Raw genomic sequence first — 23,733 nt, forward strand, 5'->3', positions numbered from 1 at the left:
AGTCTAGATAAAAAACCATTAAAGTAAAATAGTTTTGAAATATCTCTGCTCTATGGGAAAAGAAAATACATTAAGATCAAATGGATTGGAGTCTTAAAAACTATAACTATTTTTCTAATAACCAATCTTCAAAAGAAAGAAAAAAAATGTTACCATGAACACTCATTTAGAATGACAAAAAGAAATCAGTCCAGATTACCTACTTTGTGGGAGGCATTCAACATGAACATAATTAAAAGGAAATCTCCACCATGCTAAGTGGCCTGCCACCTGCATAAAGTCCCCCCAAAGCCAATCTCCAGATGGAATTGCTTATTCAAAAACAAACTAGAACCATGTAAGGATGTACAAATCCCCAGTCAACTAAGCGGCTTCAAGCAAGTTTTTATCATCTTTGAATTTCACAAACCATGAAACTTAAAAAAGGGTGGGGAGGGGAGCACAAGAGACAGTCACAGTGGCAGCAACAACAAAATGCTCACAAACTGCAGGCAAGATTGGGGAAGAATGGTTGCTAACAAATAATCCATAATGCAAGCTACCTGTTTTTTCTTTTTTTCAGATTCATCAGGGAGTCCAATCTATTGGAAGCAGAACAAATGTTTTATTGGCTATTGAATATCAGAAATAAGAGTCTCTTGTTCATTCAAGGTGATTTCCAGAAGTCGTTTATGGGAGAAACAGGAGCAAAATTGGTAAACTGAGAGAGGGAGGGCAGTGCATGGCACAGTAAAAGCTCAGAGGGGAAAATGAAGTTGTCCCACTATAACACATGCTCATTTTGGGGAAACAGACAATTAGCTCAGATACATCAGTGGTATCAGATTAGAGCTGGCTCTGAAAGGTGGTCTCATGAATCTGGACTTTATGTGATGGGTACGGGAGAGTCTTTGAAGTTTTCTGGCTCAGAATCATAACTTCATTTAAGCTAAATTTACAAGAGATTAATCTGTTTTAAAGAGATTGGAGAAAAGGAGCATTTGAAACAGGGTGAATTGTTAGAGGTTATTTAGTTAACTGAGGTACATATATCTGAACTTTGAAAGAGGAGGGAAATTGAAGCAATAGATATTAGAGACATTTTAAGGATCAAATCAGCATGACAGGGACAGTCAGAGATGTCTTGAGTATTTAATGCTCTAACACTGTAAAAGGATGGCACCACTGGAAGAAAGAGGAAAATTGGAATAAATGGTATATTTGGACTTAAGACAATGAGTTTAGTTTTAGAAACTTTGAGCTTGAAATGGCAACAAGGCAATAAGTACAGGTACAAGAATTAGCAGAGCAGTTCTCATTACTTTAAGGAGTCATGTAAATCAGGACGATCTGCTCAGAAGAAAAAGTTTTGAGGAGGGGAACAAAAGGTCTAAATGTGAACTCTCAGGAGACAGAGAAAAAAGTGTAAGAATAGTAAGAAAAAAAGAGGAATCAGCAAAAGAAGCAGGAAATGTGTTGCTTACCTCCAGACTCCTTGTTTTTGTTTGTTTTTTTTTTTTAAGGCAATTATTTTAGCAACTATTTAATCTGTTTTGTTGTTACTTGTAGCCAAATAATTGATAACAAACTGAGATTTTGAGCACTTATGACATTGCCATATTGATGATTTGAGTGGAAAAAGGTTTCTGGAGAAAAGACAGATGAGTTCTCTAGACTGACTATCTTGAGCCTAAAACACTGGGTGAAATATAGAAAAACAGCCTTTAATTGAATTCATTAGAAAATAAAGAGGATTATGAAGGCAAGAGATTGGGGTATACCTGGGTACCTCGATATGTAAATGAACCATACTGAGTAGTTAAGTATTGGTTTTTGTGAGTCTGTAAAATTCAAGGAAAGGTAAAACATTCTGGAAGCCACTTAAAGTGAAAGTCTAATTAAAATTACCTTATACATAAAGCTGGAGTCCCAAAAGACTCTATGCCCAAAGTATGCACTGACTATAAATAAGAGGAACTATAAGAAAAATTGCCAGTCTCAAAACTTCACATTTAGTAGAAAAATTTTAAAAATTATCCTTTGATATTTGTAACTACAATTCAGCTTTGTAACCTAATTCATGCTACCCACTAAGCCAAAAATCTGAATTGTGAATTCAGTTTAAAGTGTTCCAGACACTTGAATGGAACAGACAAATTCTTCTGGAATAACCTACTTTGATACCAGGCATTAACACATTTCCACAGATAAAATTTCAGGGCATATGAGCAGTATATAATAAAAAATATTGCTAAATACAAGGAAATAAGCTATTCTGTGTGAGAAAGGAAGAAGAAACAGATGCTTAAGCTTCATATTTTGGAGTTATAAGACATACAGTATAAAAATATGAAAATATATTTCAATATGGAGAAGGCAATGGCAACCCACTCCAGTACTCTTGCCTGGAAAATCCCATGGGCGGAGGAGCCTATTAGGCTGCAGTCCATGGGGTCGCGAAGAGTCAGACACGACTGAACGACTTTACCTTCAATTTTCACTTTCATGCATTGGAGAAGGAAATGGCAACCCACTCCAGTGTTCTTGCCTGGAGAATCCCAGGGACGGGGGAGCCTGGTGGGCTGCCGTCTATGGGTTGCACAGAGTCGGACATGAGTGTAGCGACTTAGCAGCCGCAGCATATTTCAATAAATAAAAATAAAAAAAGCATAAAACAGAACTTATATCAACAAAAAGTATAATTACTAAAACCTCAGTGAATTGGTTGAATAATAGATTATACACATCTAAGAAAAGAACTATCAAGTCAGAAAAAAATTACTGAAGAAAATCTTAGTAGCTCAGAGAGACAGAGAAATGAGAAATATCAAATACAGGTCAAAATATAGCAAGAATAGACAGAAAGAGTCAGATACATATATGTGTGTGTGTATGTGTGTATATATATATTATATATAAATGCAATATACATATATATATATATGTATATATATATATATATAGTTAGAATTTCAGTTTAAAGGAGAGAATGAAACAGGAAATACCTGGCAACATTATGGCTTGAGAACTTTCCAGAAACAATGAAAGATACTAATATCAATCAGCAAATCCGATAAATTCCAAGCAAGGCAACTAAAAAGAATCACTTAGGCACACTGTAGTAAAGCTGAAGAACATCAAAATCATCCAGAGAATCATATGCCTTTTGAAAAGAACTCCTGGCATGCTGCTGGCAATGCTATAAGCACAATGCATAACTGCATGTCTGGACCTGCCAGCATGAGCTAGGATCTGTCTGACTCATTGAGATGAACAGTTGGGTGGGCCCAACAAAATCCACTGTAAAATGGAAATAGTACATCTGGAATTGAGGATGAGCAGAGAGCAAAAGCAAGCTGGTGACTCCCATTTCATCTGCCATTGCTACACCAGCAATCACTTACCTCACAATTTTAGTTATCACTTAGTTACAATACAATTACTTACTACAATTGAAGAAAGTAGGGAAAACCACTAGACCATTCAGGTATGACCTAAATCAAATCCCTTATGATTATACAGTGGAAGTGAGAAATAGATTTAAGGGACTAGATCTGATAGATAGAGTGCCTGATGAACTATGGAATGAGGTTCGTGACATTGTACAGGAGACAGGGATCAAGACCATCCCCCTGGAAAAGAAATGCAAAAAAGCCAAATGGCTGTCTGAGGAGCCCTTACAAATAGCTGTGAAAAGAAGATAAGTGAAAAGCAAAGGAGAAAAGGAAAGATATAAGCATCTGAATGCAGAGTTCCAAAAGAATAGCAAGGAGAGATAAGAAAGCCTTCCTCAGAGATCAATGCAAAGAAGTAGAGGAGAACAACAGAATGGGAAAGACTAGAGAGCTCTTCAAGAAAATTAGAGATGCCAAGGGAACATTTCATGCAAAGATGGGCTTGATAAAAGACAGAAATGGTATGGACCTAACAGAAGCAGAAGATATTAAGAAGAGGTGGCAAGAATACACAGAAGAACTGTACAAAAAAGATCTTCATGACCCAGATAATCACAATGGTGTGATCACTCACCTAGAGCCAGACATCCTGGAATGTGAAGTCAAGTGGGCTTTGGACAGCATCACTACAAACAAAGCTAGTGGAGGTGATGGAATTCCAGTTGAGCTGTTTCAAATCCTGAAAGATGATGCTGTGAAAGTGCTGCACTCAAAATGTCAGCAAATTTGGAAAACTCAGCGGTGGCCACAGGACTGGAAAAGGTCAGATTTCATTCCCATCCCAAAGAAAGGCAGTGCCAAAGAATGCTCAAACTACTGCACAATTGCATTCATCTCACATGCTAGTAAAGTAATGCTCAAAATTCTCCAAGCCAGGCTTCAGCAATACGTGAACCGTGAACTTCCAGATGTTCAAGCTGGTTTTAGAAAAGGCAGAGGAAAGAGAGATCAAATTGCCAACATCCACTGGATTACTGAAAAATCAAGAGAGTTCCAGAAAAACATCTATTTCTGCTTTATTGACTATGCCAACACCTTTGACTGTGTGGATCACAGCAAACTGTGGAAAATTCTTCAAGAGATGGGAATACCAGACCACCTGACCTGCCTCTTGAGAAACCTATATGCAAGTCAGGAAGCAACAGTTAGAACTGGACATGGAACAATAGACTGGCTCCAAATAGGAAAAGGAGTATGTCAAGGCTGTATATTGTCACCCTGCTTATTTAACTTCTATGCAGAGTACATCATGAGAAACGCTGGACTGGCAGAAGCACAAGCTGGAATCAAGATTGCCGGGAGAAACATCAATAACCTCAGATATGCAGATGACACCACCCTTATGACAGAAAGTGAAGAGGAACTAAAAGCCTCTTGATGAAAGTGAAAGAGGAGAGTGAACAAGTTGGCTTAAAGCTCAACATTCAGAAAACGAAGATCATGGCATCCGGTCCCATCACTTCATGGGAAATAGATGGGAAACAGTGGAAATAGTGTCAGACTTCATTTTTGGGGGCTCCAAAATCACTGCAGATGGTGATTGCAGCCATGAAATTAAAAGATGATTACTCCTTGGAAGAAAAATTATGACCAACCTAGATAGCATATTCAAAAGCAGAGACATTACTTTGCCAACAAAGGTCCATCTAGTCAAGGTTATGGTTTTTCCAGTGGTCATGTATGGATGTGAGAGTTGGATTGTGAAGAAAGCTGAGCGCCAAAGAATTGATGCTTTTGAAATGTGGTGTTGGAGAAGACTCTTGAGAGTCCCTTGGATTGCAAGGAGATCCAACCAATCCATTCTGAAGGAGATCAGCCCTGGGATTTCTTTGCAAGGAATGATGCTAAAGCTGAAACTCCAGTACTTTGGCCACATTATGCGAAGAATTGACTCATTGGGAAAGACTCTGATGCTGGGAGGGATTGGGGGCAGGAGAAGAAGGGGACAACAGAGGATGAGATTGCTGGATGGCGTCACTGACTCGATAGACGTGAGTCTGAGTGAACTCCGGGAGTTGGTGATGGACAGGGAGGCCTGGCGTGCTGCGATTCATGGGGTCACAAAGAGTCGGACATGACTGAGTGGCTGAACTGAACTGAGCTAGTTACAGTAAGATAATTGAGGAAAACAAAGTCCAAGCTTGGTTTATGAATGGGCCGGTTTGGTATGTTGGTGCCTGTCAAAAATGGACAACAAGTTCACTACAGCCACATTCAGTGTCTATGAATGACAGTGGTGAGAGAAAATCTCCATTTAGACAGAACTCTGTGTGATACATCTGGTCATCTACGTCAGATAAAAGAGTATATGAACCTATGGGCAGTCAGCCTGTAAGAAGAATGGATGGTCAGAGACCAGAAGATATGGGGTGGAAGCATATGGATGGGTATATACAAATAGGCACAAAGGTTAAAGATCTTCATATTACTTATTAACTCCTGCCAGAGAGCTGCTAGCACGGAAAAGACACTAAAAACCAAAGCAGATCAAATCACTTGGCTGATTGATGTCAATAGTGTCACCAGCTACCCTTACCCTTTATTAACTTATTATTTAATTTATTTTCTTAATTTTTTTTTATTGGAGGAAAATTGCTCTACAATGTTGTGTTGGTTTCTGATGTACAACAGCTTGAAGCAGCCGTAATGATACGTATATGCTTTCCCTCCTGAGCTTCCTTCCCCTGCTCCATCCCACACCATAGACCATCGCAAGGCCCTAGATTGGGCTCCTTGCGCTGCGTAGCAAGCTCTCTTCTCACCAGCTGTTTTACATATGGCTGTGTATATACGTCAATGCTACTTTCCCCATTCGTCCCACTCTCTCCTTTTCCTACAGAGTGAAGTATGTCAGAAAGAGAAAAACAAATATCATATATGAATGCATATATATGGAATCTAGAAAATGGTACTGATAAACCTATTTACAGGGATGGACTGGAGATGCAGACGTAGAGAATGGACTTGTTAATGTAATTGTTTTTTTTTTCAAATACCTGCTACATCTGTGTTGATTTTCTGAATTCTTCCTATCTTCTCGTTTTCATTTCTACTTAAAAAAATTATGTTCTTTCCACTTTGTTTGGATTTGATATTATTCTTGTTTCTTGAGGTGAAAGCCCCCTTTTAAACCCTCTTCTGATTTAAATTTTAGAAATTTCTTGTTTAGGTACTATAGTAGTTGCATTCCATAAGTTTTATTACATTTTATTTTTATCCAATTCAATTATTTCCTGACTTCCCTATGATTTCTTCTTCAAATTATAAGTTCTTTAAAATGTGATGCTTAATTTCCAAATAGTTACAAATTTTTTACTTCCCTTTTCGTTATTATTTATTAGTAAAGTTTCACAGTGATAAGAGAGCATATTCTGCACAATTTCAGGGCATTGAAAATTGTCACTTGCTTTATTTACCAGAATAGAGTCTATTTCAGTAAATGTCTCTTGTGTAGTTAAATACTATATATATTTTTTCAGGTATTGAATGTAGTGTTTTATAAATGCAAATATTCATTAATTGTGTTATATAATTCTTCTATATCCTTACTATTTATTAATTTTGCTTAAGCTATCAATTGCTGAAAGGGTTATATTACAATCTCCAGCTATCATTGTAGGATTGTCTATTTTCAAAATTCTGATTAATTATTGCTTCATAAGTATGTGATTTCTTTGATATAGTCAATAGTAGAGTTGGGCTAATAATCTATCACATTGGTTAGATTTCTACTTGCCGTCTCACTTCTTAGGAAGTCTTTTGACAGTTCAGGCTTTTTTAAAAAGCTCAAAAAATATGAAATTTTATTTTCCTCTTACATGGGTCTGTAATAAGCAAAAGGAATAAACCTCATCCCATTATCCTTGAAGCTGGATTCAAAATCATTAAATACACCTAAAATGTATTCTGCTCATTGCTGTAGTTAATCGTTACAGCATGATAACATGTAACTCTTGGGAGCATTTGTAATTTTTTTTGGCTACTCTGTATAATTTTTCTTCTTGCTTGAGGGAATTGCCCATTGGGTAGATTGGGAGAATATATAGTTTACTTCTCTTCACCCTGCCTATAAAGGCTCGCATGCTGTAGTCCATCGGGTCGCAGAGTCGGATATGACTGAGCGACTGAACTGAACTGATTACTACTAGTGACAAGCTGAGATGCAGGTTGCTGAACCAGGCTCAGCCATCCAGATGCTTGTACTCAGAATTTGAATGCAGAGGCAGTGAAAATAAGTAAATACATTGATTTTAAATAAGTCATTTAAAAGTGTTGAGGGTCCAGTGGTGGCAGCACCACAGGTTCACAACAGTGATGCCCAGTGAGGATAGAGGCACCTACCAGCGGCAACAAGGTAATTATCCTCGTGGCGTGATGTTAGTCTTGGTTCTGCTGCCCTGAATCCTTTGGTTCCTGTCTGTTTTCTGAGCCTGTTTCTCTATCTAGAAAACTTAGCTGTAGTTGATTTTAATGACCTACAAGCAAGGAATGTCACTGATATAGACACCTTCTAAATGCCAGATGTGTACTCTAAATGCTGAGGTCATGGAGAAAAAGGATATGGTTTTTCAATGGCAGAAAAGTACAATATAATGAGGAGCTGGACATACTAAATCAAAATTTCAAAATAGTATGTGTAAATATATAACGATATACACAGAAACTCTCATGGAGGTATGTGTGAAGACCAAAGGAATAGAGAAAGGAGTGCCTGTGTTTGCCCAGGGGTCAGGCACTTTCACGGAGTGGAGACTCTGGAGCGGAGAAGAGGATGCTGGCAGAGGAAAGCAGTCATGCTGGAGAGTGGGGAAGGGATTCTGGACCAAGCGGATGGCTGGGCTCTAATAGAGAATTATATCAGGGAGTACTGAGAAGTCACTACGGTAATGGAATCGATACCGGGTGGGAAAACGGCAGGAGGGAGGGAAGAGTACATGTGTAGACTGATGCCGCGCTAAAGGATTTAGACTTCAGAGAAGAGACAGTGTGTGCTTGGTCGTTCAGTCGTGTCTGACTCTTCGCGGCCCCATGGACTGTAGCCCAGCTGGCTCCTCTGTCCATGGGATTTCTCAGGCAAGAATACTGGAGTGGGTTGCCATTTCTTGCTCCAGAGCATCTTCCCCACCCAAGGACGGAAACTGAGTCTCTTGCATCCCTTGCACTGGCAGGCAGATTCTTTAGCAGTAGTGCCACCTGGGAAGCCCTAGAGAAGAGATTACAATAATATTAGACAGATTTTTCTAAAATGAAGAGGGTGAATGAGAATGATTCAAGAGGTGAAAATAATCAGTTAAGACAGTCGCATTTCTGTTGTGTGCATGCTAAGTCACTTCAGTCATGTCCTGACTCTGTGGACTATAGCTCACCAGGCTCCTCTGTCCCTAGGATTCTCCAGGCAAGAATACTGGAGTGGGTTGCCATGCACTTCTCCAGGGGATCTTCCTGACCCAGAGATCGAACCCACGTCCATCTCTTACACTTCCTGACTTGGCAGGAGGGTTCTTTGCCACTAGCACTACCCGGGAAACCCGCTGGTTCTCTTAGTAAATTTCATATTTTAAAGAAAGTGAAAGTGAAGTCACTTAGTCGTGTCTGACTCTTTGTGACCCCATAGACTGTAACCTATCAGGCTCCTCCGACCATGGGATTTTCCAGGCAAGAATACTGGAGTGGGTTGCCATTTCCTTCTCCAGGGGAATCTTCCCAACCCAGGGATCAAACCCAGGTCTCCTGCATTGCAGGCAGATGCTTTACCATCTGAGCCACCAGGGAAGCTGAAATAACATCTCTCTTCACAACATCTCCTACCTTCCTTTTACAAAGCTGCAAGTATAGTGTCTCAAAAGTAGACTTGACTTTTTGGACTTTTGATTATTAAGAACCAGCATGTAAATCTCTTTAATGTTTCACAGTCCTAGATAAGTCTGTCACAATCTTCCCATCCTGTCTCACCTCTTCATGTGTTATGGTAAAGCAATTTAAAAAAAACATTACCTCATTAGGAGGAATGTTAGAACTTTGCAGTGTCTTTCAACAAATTGAAGGGTCAGCATCTTGATTGTGTATTTTGCTATTGCATTCCCAAAGGCATGGGTGAAAGCAGAAGTGAGTTGAGGGTAACAATTAGATGCCAATAACTAGAGAGGTAACATGTGCATAGGGACAAGGAGTTATAAATAATGAGACAGTGATGGTATAACTGAAAGCAACAGGATGTCTCAAAAAATTTAATAGAAGATAATGATCAAAGTGAAGAGGTTCCTGTATGCAGAAGGCAAGACACACAAGCTTAAGTTCTGCAAATGAAAGATTATTTTCCCCCTCTAGTTACTATGTTCCCCTTGTTCTGGGCTAGGCTGTCGCCGGATGATGAGGAACAGTTGTGCTCATGATCTTCTCTTGCTAGAGCCTATAGGAGAAACCATGGTTTGCATCATGTTTTACTTCTAGGAGCAATCCTTAAGTTTTGTTTTAACACATATTGTAGGTGAAACATTAAGGAAAGAGAAGGTAGAGTGGGTGTGGTAGGAGGGGCAGGAGTGGTGGAAAGAAACAAAAAAAGGAGAGGAAGGGAGTGACGGGGAGAGGGAGCAGGGAACGGAAAGGAGGAGGAAGGCGGAAGAAGAGTCCCCCGAGGCAGGGAATGAAGACAGATCAACTCAGAAAAAAATAATCAATTGAACTAATTCCAGCGACTTTCTGGCTTAAATGGAAATTGTGGGTCAGCCAGGCATCTAAACACTTTAGAGCGATTGTTCCACCATTGCTTAAATATTTGTTGAATTTAAACAGCTTAAATAACCGTTTGGATTTTTTTTCCTGGTTTATTTATTTAAAAATTTTAATTTTTTACTTTATAATACTGTATTGGTTTTGCCATACATTGATATGAATCCACCATAGGTGTACATGAGTTCCCAACCCTGAACCCCCCTCTCACCTCCCTCCCCATTTAATCTCTCTGGGTCATCCCCGTGCACCAGCCCCAAGCATCCTGTATCCTGTATCGAACCTAGACTAGCGATTCATTTCTTACATGATAGTATACATGTTTCAATGCCATTCTCCCAAATCATCCCACCCTCTCCCTCTCCCACAGAGTCCAAAAGTCTGTTCTTTACATCTGTGTCTCTTTTGCTGTCTCACATACAGGGTTATCATTACCATCTTTCTAAATTCCATATGTATATGTGTTAGTATAGTGTATTGGTGTTTTTCTTTCTGGCTTACTTCACTCTGTATAATCGGCTCCAGTTTCATCCACCTCAGTAGAACTGATTCAAATGGATTCTTTTTAATGGCTGAATAATACTCCATTGTGTATATGTACCACAGCTTTCTTATCCATTCATCTGCTGATGGACATCTAGGTTGCTTCCATGTCCTGGCTATTATAAACAGTGCTGCGATGAACATTGGGGTACACGTGTCTCTTTCAATTCTGGTTTCCTCGGTGTGTATGCCCAGCGGTGGGATTGCTGGGTCATAAGGCAGCTCTATTTGTAGTTTTTTAAGGAATCTCCACACTGTTCTCTATAGTGGCTATACTAGTTTGCATTCCCACCAACAGTGTAGGAGGGTTCCCTTTTCTCCACACCCTCTCCAGCATTTATTGCTTGTGGACTTTTAGATCACAGCCATTCTGACTGGTGTGAAATGGCACCTCATTGTGGTTTTGATTTGCATTTCTCTGATAATGAGTGATGCTGAGCATCTTTTCTTGTGTTTGTTAGCCATCCGTATGTCTTCTTTGGAGAAACCCACACACCTATGGACACCTTATCTTCGACAAAGGAGGCAAGAATATACAATGGATTAAAGACAATCTCTTTAACAAGTGGTGCTGGGAATACTGGTCAACCACTTGTAAAAGAATGAAACTAGAACACTTTCTAACACCATTCACAAAAATAAACTCAAAATGGATTAAAGATCTAAATGTAAGACCAGAAACTATAAAACTCCTAGAGGAGAACATAGGCAAAACACTCTCCTACATAAATCACAACAGGATCCTCTATGATCCACATCCCAGAATACTGGAAATAAAAGCAAAAATAAACAAATGGGATCTAATTAAAATTAAAAGCTTCTGCACAACAAAGGAAACTATAAGCAAGGTGAAAAGACAGCCTTCTGAATGGGAGAAAATAATAGCAAATGAAGCAACTGACAAGTAATCTCAAAAATATACAAGAACTTATGCAGCTCAATTTCAGAAAAATAAATGACCCAATCAAAAAATGGGCCAAAGAACCGTTTGGATATTAAAGAGAAAGGGGAAGGCTGTGGAGAAAGAAAAAGCACTGGGGAAGAAAAGGTGATGGAAATTACGAAACATTGTCTAAAATAGGAAACAAATCATTTATAATACGTGAGGTGAGAATCAGGAAGTTTGGGAGAAAATGGTTAAGGCTCAGAGAAGCTTCATTGCCTCTGTTGTCTGTGACATTTGATATGTTGCAAGGGAAGTGTAGAAATTAAACTCCTCTGTAGAAGGCAGAGCTGCACAATGGCTCTGGGGATTTCAGTTTTTTGGGAAACTGTAGACTTGGGAAGTAACATTTTGGTGCTGTTTACTTTGTATATTATTATGAGATTTAAAAACTAATATTTAACTGCATCTTGGTTTAATAAAAGAAGAGCTGGTCATGGCTTTAAAATATACACAGACACATTCCTCAAAGGATGCATACTGATTGTTAATAGTGCCAACTTTGGGGAATGGGAGTGGGGTTGGGGCTGAGTGATGCTTTCACTTTTTACTTGACATATTTTTGTGATTTATGATTTAAAAAGTTAATTTTTAAAGTGAACATTTTTGGCAATTTTTTTTTTTTTTACCGCCCAACCATACTTTAAAATTTTTTCTTGAGATTACAAAATGGATACATGCTTGTTGTAAAAATTTGTGATGATTTATCTAATCAGTGCCTATGGACAAACTTTTAGGTTGTTTCTTTTCTTTTCTTTGCTGTGACAACCACTGTTAAAGTGATCATGCTTGTATGCTTCTTATGTTCCTGTATTTCTGTAGGATAAATTCATAGAATTCCTGAGTCAAAGCGATTGTGCACGTTAATTTTGAGGAATATGCTAAGTAGCTTGTTAAAATGTTGTAGCAATTTATATTTCCATGAAAGTGTATGATTATGCTAATTTCACCAAGACTAGATATTAGTTTTCTTTTAAATCTTGGCCTATCTTATAAGTAAAATTTATTTATTGTTTAAATTGAATTGATTATCAGTGAGGTTGGGAATAGTTTCATATACTTAATGGTGGGTAGTTATTTTAAAAGAAATTGATTTGTCAGAACTTTCTATATAAAGTGGTATTCATCCTTTACCATATATATTGAAAATATTTTCTAGTTTGTACTGTCTTTTACGTTTGTAGTGTCTCTTTATATTAAAGTGTTTTGTGTCAATTTTTTTCTTTAGGGCTCTGGGCTTCAGATCATCATTGGAAAGAATGACAGAAGTAGTCTCATCTACATCACTGCCGTCTTACTGGTGAATAGTGGGAACTCAAAGTGAAAGAAATTGTCAGACTCTTTGTGACCCCATGGACTATAGCCCATCAGGCTCCTCTGTCCATGGGATTTCCCAGTAAGAATACTGGAGCGGATTGCCATTCCTTTCTCCAGGGGATCTTCTCGCCCAGGGATTGAACCTGAGTCTTGCCAATTGCAGGCAGATTCTTTACTGTCTGAGCCACCAGATGAGCCCAAGCTATAGGTAATCAAGTTGCTAGACACTACTAACCACTTTAAAATTTTAAAAAATACCTCTCCTACCTTTTGTGGCCATCATTTCTTCCTTATTTTCCCAACAGTCTTTAGCAACTATTACATGTCGCTCAGAAGGCAAAGTTTAACAATTAAAAGATAATTCTATGATTAAAAAAAGGAAAGAAAAGACTAAATTCTCATTTTCCAATCCCTACCATGAATGAAATGCAAGGTGTAGTCTCTTTTTAGATCAGAGGTCCTGCTGTGCAACCCATTTATTTAGGGGCCCGTCAGTGTGCTCCCGTCCGAGTCAAGACGGAGAGGTGTGTTTTGTGTCACTCTTGTGGTGAGAAACAGCTCCTAGGAGCCCGTTCCTGCCTGTGCCATTGCCGCAGGGGGACTGCTGGGTATCAAGCTCACCATTGAATGAACCACACCTTGCTTCCCCAGATGACAGAGAGGAGAAACACAAATTTCTCTCAGTTACTAAATTTAGTCATCTCATAGAGTTATGTCTGCCCGATTTTGTGTCCCAGCATATATAAACAATATTTGCCCTTAAAGGCCTAACACAGATACAGATAAAGGCCCATCACAGAATTTTCTCTGCGATGCCTACCTTAATTTCTCTACCCTGGATCCATTACTTCTGTTTTCTGAATTCTCTTAGCCCTTTATACTACTCCTCTCTGAGTATTTCTATCTTGTTTCCTAGTTAAGTAGCCATGATTTATTCCTCTTAGGATGTAAAACTCTTTCAGTAGGGGAAAGCTGTTTGTTTAAATCAACTTGGTTATTTCCTCACAGTGCTTATTATGATGACCTTACTCATATGAATGGGTAAAAACAGAATTAAACTACGTTGGAGAGAAATACAGAAATTCAAAATTAGAACTCAAGGGAATAGATGGTTTTATCATAAGAAAGGAAGACCAATAAAATGATTGAAAAGCTGATAGCTAACAAAGGCAATGGCACCCCACTCCAGTACTCTTGCCTGGCAAATCCCATGGACGGAGGAGCCTGGTAGGTGCAGTCCATGGGGTCGCTAAGTCGGACATGACTGAGGGACTTCACTTTCAATTTCACTTTTACTTTCATGCATTGGAGAAGGAAATGGCAACCCATTCCAGTGTTCTTGCCTAGAGAATCCCAGGGACGGGGGAGCCTGGTGGGCTGCCATCTATGGGGTCGCACAGAAGCAACCCAGGTAATTCAGTTATAATGGCTAATAAACAAGAAAAAAGAAAAAAATGCCAATCTTTGGCTTCTTTACTTTTGCTGTATAATTATTTAAAAAATCATCTCAAATAATTATGACTCACAGTGGCCTATTCTGCCCTTTGAGGGACTATTCAATAACTTACTCCTCTTACCCCAAGAAAGCCAGTTTATTTTATAAATAAAATTTTATTTTAATTCACAAAAAATAAGAATATAGAAATAGTTCACTGAACTAGGAAGAAGAGAAAATTAACATGCCTAACAGCTGATTTGTATTAAATTTATGACTATTCTTTCTACTTGAATGATATTTATCATTCTTCATATACGTATGATTCAGGCAAGTTTATGCTTCATATATATACAATTAATTTTATTGAATTTTTGACATGAGGGCCTAGTCTAATATAGTAATTGTGGAGTCAAAAAAAGGTGTTTTGCATTAAAACAGAATTTAATCTTCTCAGATAAGGGCTACAATTCTGTCTTATATTGCCATTTTATTTGAACCACAGGAACTGGCTTTGGGATCCTCTGAAATCTACAGACTTGTAGATCTGTAGCCACTGACTTCCTGGATAGCTTGTCTGGGTGTGCTTAAATCAAAGCAATGTGATTTTCTTCAAGGAAAAATAGCTAATTAAGGTGCCGTCATTCCTCAGTCATCAACAGAGAACAGCCAATAACTGACTAGGGAAAGGAGAGAGAACCCAACATAAGCTGGTGCTGATTTTTTATTTTATTGAATCTGTCTCCTGATGATTAACACAGAAATTCCTCTAGCAATTATGGACTCTCTTATAAATGACTGTCTCGTAATTTACAGCTTGCCAGGAGCAGATTCAACTCAAACATGTGTGTAATTCACTCTTCTAGCTCATTTCCATCACATTTCCCCCCAGTCCAGATTCTCCCTCACGTGTGAAATGTCTCACACTGAGATTATATGATTCTCCTTTGCCAGAAAAATTGACCTACCATATAGAGAATACTATAGCTGGTTTCCCAGGGTGTATTCTAATGGAAAATAAGACTATTCTTCATAAAGGAATTCCATAGTCAGTTCTCACACTTCATTTTTAATTGCTGATTTTAGTCTCCTACCCCTTCTGCCAGTTTTTACCTACCCATCTCTCTCTCTCTTTCTTAATATCAGAGTTATGGGTGTACAACCCAGTCAATACATTTTAATTTTAGTTCCTTTTCTATTTATACTTTTCTTCCTCTATTAGGCATGCTAATGATCTGTGAAATGTCCAAAATATGGGTAGTAAGAGGTAAAAGAAAAAAATGATCGAGATCATATAAACCCTAAATCCCTCCCTGAACAATAAGTACCTGAATGGAGAAGCATAGTAAAATTTCCCAGTCCTATGAAAGATATGTAAATTGGCTCTAATGTAGCTCTTATCTTTATTGATAGTAACATTTATATTATTATTGAATGATCTTCATTTTTTCCTATTGTATATGGTGATGAAGAGCCAAGGAGAAGTTGAGAGCCATGTCAATAGCACTGGCCAGTAAGGTGGTAGGTTACATTTCCAGGAAGATAATTTGTTTGCTACCAATGCATTCCATATCCACCTTTTTGTTCGGTGTACAGTCCCTTGCCAGGATTCCTGTCACAGACTCGGTGAGAGGTTTTTGAATGAGGGTGGGCAGGAGTAAAATGAGTAGGCAAAGATATTGCAGAAGAGGCTTCCCTGGTAGCTCAGCTGGTAAAGAACTGCCTGCAATGCTGGAGACCTGGGTTCAATCCCAGGGTTGGGAAGATCCCCTGGAGAAGGGAGAGGCAACCCTCTTCAGTCTACTTGCCCGGAGAATCCCCATGGACAGAGGAGCCTGGTGGGCTACAGTCTGTGGGGTCGCAAAGAGTTGGACACGACTGAGCGACTAAGCACATGAGACAAGGGGCTAGCCAGGAAGTCATAAAATTGGAGCCAAAGGAACTGATCTAGGACCAAGTCTCAGTTACTACTTATTCAGTTAACATTTTCCAGTCACCTATTATGGGCTAGGCTGAGGAGCAAGGTTCTCGAGATAGAGCAGTAGATATAAGGACGCTGCTGTATTTCCCACCCAGAGTTTATGGTCTAGCATACAGCTAGGAAGAATTAGCAGCAGAAGAGACAGTCATAGGGACAGAATGAAGCATGGTGAGAATTGGGAAAATATACTCCAGGCCCAAAATCCTAAGTGCAAATATTCCTTTTATACTACCCTAATGTGGCTTTATCAAGCTGAGAACACAGTCTAATGCTTGAAAAATATGGAGATAATTAGGCATTGTCCTTGAATGTAAGGATTTAAATCTAGAGAATGCTACATGTAATGTGCAAGGATTATTATATTTTAAGGCAGTGTGTGATCCATGCCGTTAGGGAGAAGTGATTAGAAAAATTTACACTGGCTACAGTACATTGTCTTTAATGCCTAGTGCTCCTGTGAACACTCCCTGTCCGTCAGCTGTCAACTCAGAGAAGCAATAATGGGCTATTTTTGTGTATATGTGACCAATGTATACCTGAACCTAATCAGCCAATCCATAGCCTGGTAGATTGTTTATGATGAAGCTTGGCTTGAAACTATGAGTTGGCCAACTGAATTATTTTTCGTTGAAACTGAGTTTAGAGCCACTCAGAGAACAAAGCAGTTAGCATGAGGAGGTGAGTCAGAGAGCTTAGAGGGACTATGATGTTGGTGAAAGAAATCGGAATAGTGGAATCGGGTTCACAGAGAACTGGGACCTCAGCACAGCCCTGGAGTTCAGGGAGAGCACTGGGTTCCCCTACTGCCTCTGACTTAGGAGATGGTGACTTGCCATCTCAGGGTGGTGCGTGGATGACAAGAGCAGATTGGGAAGAGTAATGCTGGTAGAAACCTGAACTGAGAAGGAGGCAAATTCAAAGCAGCAAATACATACAACTATTCTGAGAGTTTTTTCTATGAAGGGGAGGCGAGAAATGGGGCAGTGATAGAGGAAAAGCTGGGATCAGGAGAGGAAGGTTTCTAAGATGCGGAAGCTAATAGCATATTCTTCTGTTGACAGGAAACCTGCAATAGAGAGGAGAAAATGATGGTGCAGGAGAAAATGGAAGGAGTTGGTAGAGTGATGTCCGTGAGCAGGTGAGCAGGTTGGGACTGGTTGACAAATGGAGTTCATCCTTCGTAACAGCAGGAAGGCAGAGGACTTGGGGCCAGGTGTCTGTACATAGGTAGCTGTGACTGTGAGTGCTTGAGGAAGTACTGACTGTTTTCATTTTCTCCAGTGTCACACTGGAAACAGCCCGAGTATCTTGAAAGTAACAAAGGAGTAGGAGGTACAGGAAACGTGAGGAGAGAGGACAAGGTATGAAATCACTGAGTGAAGGATAGTTCAGTTCAGTTCAGTCGCTCGGTTGTGTCTGACTCTTTGCGACCCCATGGACTGCAGCATGCCAGGCCTCCCTGTCCATCACCAACTCCCGGAGCTTAGTCAAACTCATGTCCATCGAGTCAGTGATGCCACCCAACCATCTGTTGTCCCCTTCTCCTTCTGCCTTCAATCTTTTCCAGCATCAGGGTCTTTTCCAATGAGTCAGTTCTTTGCATCAGGTGGCCAAAATATTGGAGTTTCAGCTTCAGCATCAGTCCTTCCAATGAATCTTTAGGATTGACTGGTGGGATCTCCTTTCGGTCCAAGGGGACTCTCAAAAGTCTTCTCCAACATCACAGTTCAAAAGCGTTAATTAATTCTTCAGCGTTCAGCTTTCTTTATAGTTCAACTGTCACATCCATACATGACTGCTGGAAAACTCACAGCTTTGACTAGATGGACCACTTTGGCAACTTTCAGGCTCACTTGATGGTTAGTGGTCTTGAATTTGAAGTGAAACCATCAAACCCATCTGTGTTGTGGGTCTGGGGTAGGTGTGCAGACTTAATAGTGTTGTGGTTGGCCAAATGAGGCCTGCACAGGGAGATAGATATATGGGAGTAGGGTGGGTAGGAGAGGGAATGATTATAGAAATTGTCTGAGGAATTTAAACTCATCACGAGAAATATGAGGTTGTGAGGGGGTAAGTGAAAAGGTGGCAGGTGGGTGCCCCAGTTGTGGGAGTGAAAGGCTAAACTAGGGCAGAAGACAAGGCTCCTGCAAGGGAAGGAGCCAACAGACAGCTTTCACATTCCATTTCAATTATCTGTTTAGGTGTCTGTTTCTCCCACTAGGTCAGGGATTCTCAGCCTTGGCATGTTGACATTTCGGCCTGCATAAGTCTTTATTGGGGTGGGGAGAGCTGTTCCATTTATTCTATAGGCTGTTTAGCAACTTCACTGGCTTCTACCCACTTGATGCCAATAGCACTGTCCCAGTGGTGACAATCAAAAATGTCTCCAGTTTTGCTAAATGTCCCCTGGGAGACAAAATCAACCTTGGGTGAGAACCGCACCCCTGGACGAAGGCCTCTTAATACGGGATACACCTTACTCATTCTTATGTTCCCAATGTTTTAAAGCTACTTGGGTGGTTGTTTTTAGTTGCTGAATAGTGCAAAAGTTGCTCTTTTGTGACCCCATGGACTATAACCCACTAGGCAGCTCTGTCTAGGTGATTTATGAAGCAAGAATACTGGAGCGGGTTGCCATTTCTTTCTCCAGGAGATCTTCCCAATCCAGGGATCGGAGCCACATCTCCTGCATTAATTGGCAGGTGGATTCTTTACTACTGAGCCACTGGGAAGTCCATTTGGGTACACAGTGAAAATTCGATAGACGTGTGATTAACTGAAGAGTTTGACTCATGGTGCATAAGATGCTATGTTGAACATCTCCAAGATCACCCTCAGGTTTGGTGATTTGCTAGGAGAACTCACAAGATTCAGTATATACTCATATTCACAGCTATGATATATTACAATAAAAGGCTACAAAACCCAATCAGCAAAGGGACAAGGCATATAGAATGGAGTTTGAGCAAAGTCAGGCATAAATTTTGAAAGGTCTTCTCCCAGTGGGTTGGTGCAAGATGCACTTAATTCCCCTGACAATGAGTTGTGACAACTCATTGCTAATTGTTGCTAACCAAGGAAGCTTGTTAAGCTTGTTAAGTGCCCAGGGTTTTTATTGGAGGCTCGCCACATAGGTACTCTGCCTGGCACCCAAATCCCAAACTCCCAGAAGGAAAGCAGGTTTTCAGGAAAAACTGTATTGTCTGCACACTTTTAGGCACAATGGGCCTCTCTCCTTAATTCTGGGAATGGTTTTCCCTGCTTCCCTGAAATCCAGCATTTCAGATACCAATCAAGGGTCAACCTTGCAAAATCTTGCAAGCAGAACTTTCAAAGCACAGAAACAGGGTCTCCTGTATTAACTCTTTTCTGCACAGGGGATTTATATTACACGTCACATGGAGAAACGATTCAATTTCCACTTAATCCCTGTTTTCAAAATTCTTAATCCCCTGACCAAATGCCTCATTTTCCATCTCATTTTTTTCCATACAAACTGGCAAAAAGAAATGTCTCTAGTCCAGCATTGCACAGCCCTGCATACCCCGTTTCTCTAAATGGCAGTTCAGGGACCACTTAGTGTTAATAAATGCTGCCAGGAGATCTGAAACTGTACCTTCACTTCAAACAGCCAAGAAAACAAAGCATTCTTCATGCTAATTCATATTGGAAATGAAAGAGGGGGTTGCAATTGTATAATATTTAAGAATATTTTGGATACCCTGTCATTGCTGCTTCAACCTTAGAGCAAATATGCTTAATAGAATACATGCATGTGTGCGTGCTCGGTTATGTCTGACTCTGTGACCCCATGGACTGTAGCCTCCCCAGCGCCTCTGTCCATGGAATTTTCCAGGCAAGAATACTGGAGTGGGTTGCCATTTTCCTTGTCCAGGGGATCTTCCTGACCCAGTGATTGAATCCACTTTTCTTATGTCTTTTGTATCGGTAAGTGGTTTCTTTACCAGCTGAGCCACTGGAGAAGCCCATTTAATGAATAAATCATACATAATACACAGATTCGGAGAGGGCAATGGCACCCCACTCCAGTACTCTTGCCTGGAAAATCCCATGGATGGAGGAGTCTAGTAGGCTGCAGTCCATGGGGTTGCAAAGAGTCAGACACAACTGAGCGACTTCACTTTCACTTTTCACTTTCATGTGTTGGAGAAGGAAATGGCAACCCACTCCAGTGTTCTTGCCTTGAGAATTCCAGGGATGGGGGAGCCTGGTGGGCTGCCGTCTATGGGGTCGCACAGAGTCGGACACAACTGAAGCGACTTAGCAGCAGCAGCAGCAGCAGCAGCAGCAATACACAGATTAGAATGAGAATATGTTTAGTAGATGAAAATAGGGTTTACTGCAGCAAATATATTAACACTAGTTACTTGAGCTGTTAAACAGATTTAAAAATTCCCATTTAAAATCTCATGTTAGAAAAGAAATATTTCATATAAACTAAAGTCCTAACTATGAAGCATTGATCAGTAAGGTTACTCCCTATTGACCACAATTGAGAGAAGAGAGGCTGCAGGAATGACTTCCTCCTTGATCGATTAAAATGCCCTTTTGAGCCACAATGCAAGAGAGCGACAAATGTGTATTTTAGGAAAATTTTGATGTATGCTCAAAACTTTTAAAAGGTAATTCACTTATTAATTTCACAGTTACTAAGAACATGGGGGAGAGGGAAACAGCAACCTACTTCAGTGTTCTTGCCTGGAAAATTCCATGGACAGAGGAACCTGGCAGAAGACAGTCCATCGGTGGCAAAGAGTTGAACACGACTGCGAACAGGAGAGTCCAGTACGAAGAACATGGGATCCTTTGCCTAGTAGTCATGACATCCGGGCCAGGGACAATTTCTCTATGGTTCAATTCCCTCGGTGATAGAGTGAACTAGTAATAGCACTGACTTCCTAGGTTTTGAGTAGTGAAAGAGGTAATGGCTATAAGCACATAACCGCTCCTCATACCACTGGCTCATAGTACATTCTCAATAAATATCAGCTCTCGTTTTAGTGACACATTATTCGCTCTTGCTGTTTGTCTGGGCATTCATTCAAAATGCTTTTGACGCTAAATCTTGCTCCAGGTAGTAGGAGCATATCAGTGAACAAGATTGTCATGCCTCTGTCCTCCCAATGCTAAGAATCTAACAGGCAATTAAGTACATGATTATAAAGAGTGATAACTACTCTGATAGGCAAGAGTTCCAAATTAACTGAAACATAATCCATACATTACTGAGATCCATCAGTGTTTTCGATATTGGCCTAAGGAACCTCTACATTAGTATGCAAAGCATATGGACCCATCCCATTTTGTAAAAGAGCAGTAAAAATAATCTTTGTTAAGTGACTAGTTATGTATGTTGTCAACCATATGAAAGATGAGAAAGATGGGTACCAGTTTACCCAGATGGTATGAAGAAGAAATGGTACTTTGTACAACTTCCCCTAGATTCATAGATTGAGGTTAACATATTACTTTTGAGATTTGAGAAACTTTTAATTTTAAAAAGAAAAATATTTCTACAAAGAGAGATAATTTTGAAGACTACTGCGAAAGCCTGCTTAAGAACTGATGCACATAGACTGGAGATTCGTTTCTTACATGATAGCATACATGTTTCAATGCCATTCTCCCAAATCATCCCACCCTCTCCCTCTCCCTCAGAGACCAAAAGTCCATTCTATACATCTGTGTCTCTTTTGCTGTCTCGCATACAGGGTCATCATTACCATCTTTCTAAATTCCGTATGTATGTGTCAGTATACTGTATTGGTGTTTTTCTTTCTGGCTTACTTCACTCTGTATAGTAGGCTCCAGTTTCATCCATCTCATTAGAACTGATTCAAATGAATTCTTTTTAATGGCTGAATAATACTCCATTGTGTATATGTACCACAGCTTTCTTATCCATTTGTCTGCTGATAGACATCTAAGTTGCTTCCATGTCCTGGCTATTATAAACAGTGCTGCGATGAACATTGGGGTACATGTGTCTCTTTCAATTCTGGTTTCCTCGGTGTGCATGCCCAGAAGTGGGATTGCTGGGTCACAAGGCAGTTCTATTTGCAATTTTTTAAGGAATCTCCACACTGTTCTCCATAGTGGCTGTACTAGTTTGCATTCCCACCAACAGTGTAAGAGGTTTCCCTTTTCTCCACACCCTCTCCAGCATTTATTCCTTGTAGACTATTGGATCGCAGCCATTCTGACTGGTGTGAAGTGGTACCTCATTGTGGTCTTGATTTGCATTTCTCTGATAATGAGTGATGTTGAGCATCTTTTCATGTGTTTGTTAGCCATCCATATGTCTTCTTTGGAGAAATGCCTATTTAATTCTTTGGCCCATTTTTTGATTGGGTCGTTTATTTTTCTGGAGTTGAGCTGCATAAGTTGCTTGTATATTTTTGAGATTAGTTGTTTGTCAGTTGCTTCATTTGCTATTGTTTTCTCCCATTCAGAAGGCTGTCTTTTCACCTTACTTATAGTTTCCTTTGTTGTGCAGAAGCTCTTAATTTTAATTAGATCCCATTTGTTTCCAGAGTGATGATATGGGGTGGGAGGTGGGAGGGGGATTCAGGATTGGGAGCTTGTATACACCCGTGGTGGATTCATGTCAATGTATGGCAAAACCAGTACAGTATTGTAAAGTAAAATAAAGTAAAAAAAAAAAAAAGAACTGATGCACATCTGACTAAGGTGTTGGAGGAAGAGAAGAAACAAAAAGACAATTCTCAATTGTTGTTGTTTTAGTTGCTAAGTCCTGTTTGACTCTTTTGTGACCCCAAGAGCTGTAGCCCGCCAGGCTCCTCTGTCCATGGGATTTCCCAGGAAGAACACTGGAGTGGGCTGCCATTTCCTACTCCGGGAAATCTTCCTGATCCAGGGTTCCTATCCACGTCTCCCGCATTGGCAGGCGGATTCTTTACCACTGAGCCATTAGGGAAGCGCAATTCTAAGTTAGCATTGCTGATCCTTGTGACTGGTAAGATGTAGACTGTGAGAAACAGGAGGAGTCAGGACAACTCTCAGATTTTTGGCTGAGATAAATGGATATAATTAAGCTAACCTGAGAACATAAGTGAGGGATTATGATTTGACCCCGAGCGTGGTGACATTCATACTTGCAGGACATCGGCGAGGACAGCACTGTTTGACAAGAGGGCCTCCATCTCTGTTTGCAGAGATTGCATCTCTGATTGCAGGTAAATATCACCTGGGAAGTCAGTTGATTCTTCATTTTCCAGTGATTGCTCCATGGCAAGCACTTGCACGGCCTGTAAGACCTGTTGTGTCAGAGATGTCTCCTGGTTTGTTTCCTGCCCTCTATTCGCTCTCC

At 40.0% G+C, this 23,733-nt stretch overlaps 1 long non-coding RNA gene across 2 annotated transcripts; it reads left to right on the forward strand.

The window, feature by feature from the left end:
- Nucleotides 1-464: 464 nt before the first annotated feature.
- Nucleotides 465-23,070, forward strand: LOC121819813 (uncharacterized). 2 transcript variants are annotated; one of them, XR_009601138.1, is made up of 4 exons: nucleotides 465-651; nucleotides 12,878-13,174; nucleotides 17,444-17,520; nucleotides 21,050-23,070. It is a non-coding gene; the product is annotated as an uncharacterized LOC121819813 (long non-coding RNA). The 2 variants fall into 2 exon arrangements; XR_006060120.2 differs by having other exon boundaries at nucleotides 12,878-12,949.
- The last annotated feature ends 663 nt before the right edge of the window (nucleotides 23,071-23,733 follow it).

The sequence above is a fragment of the Ovis aries genome, chromosome 6 (assembly GCF_016772045.2).
Source record: "Ovis aries strain OAR_USU_Benz2616 breed Rambouillet chromosome 6, ARS-UI_Ramb_v3.0, whole genome shotgun sequence".
Taxonomy (NCBI): domain Eukaryota; kingdom Metazoa; phylum Chordata; class Mammalia; order Artiodactyla; family Bovidae; genus Ovis; species Ovis aries.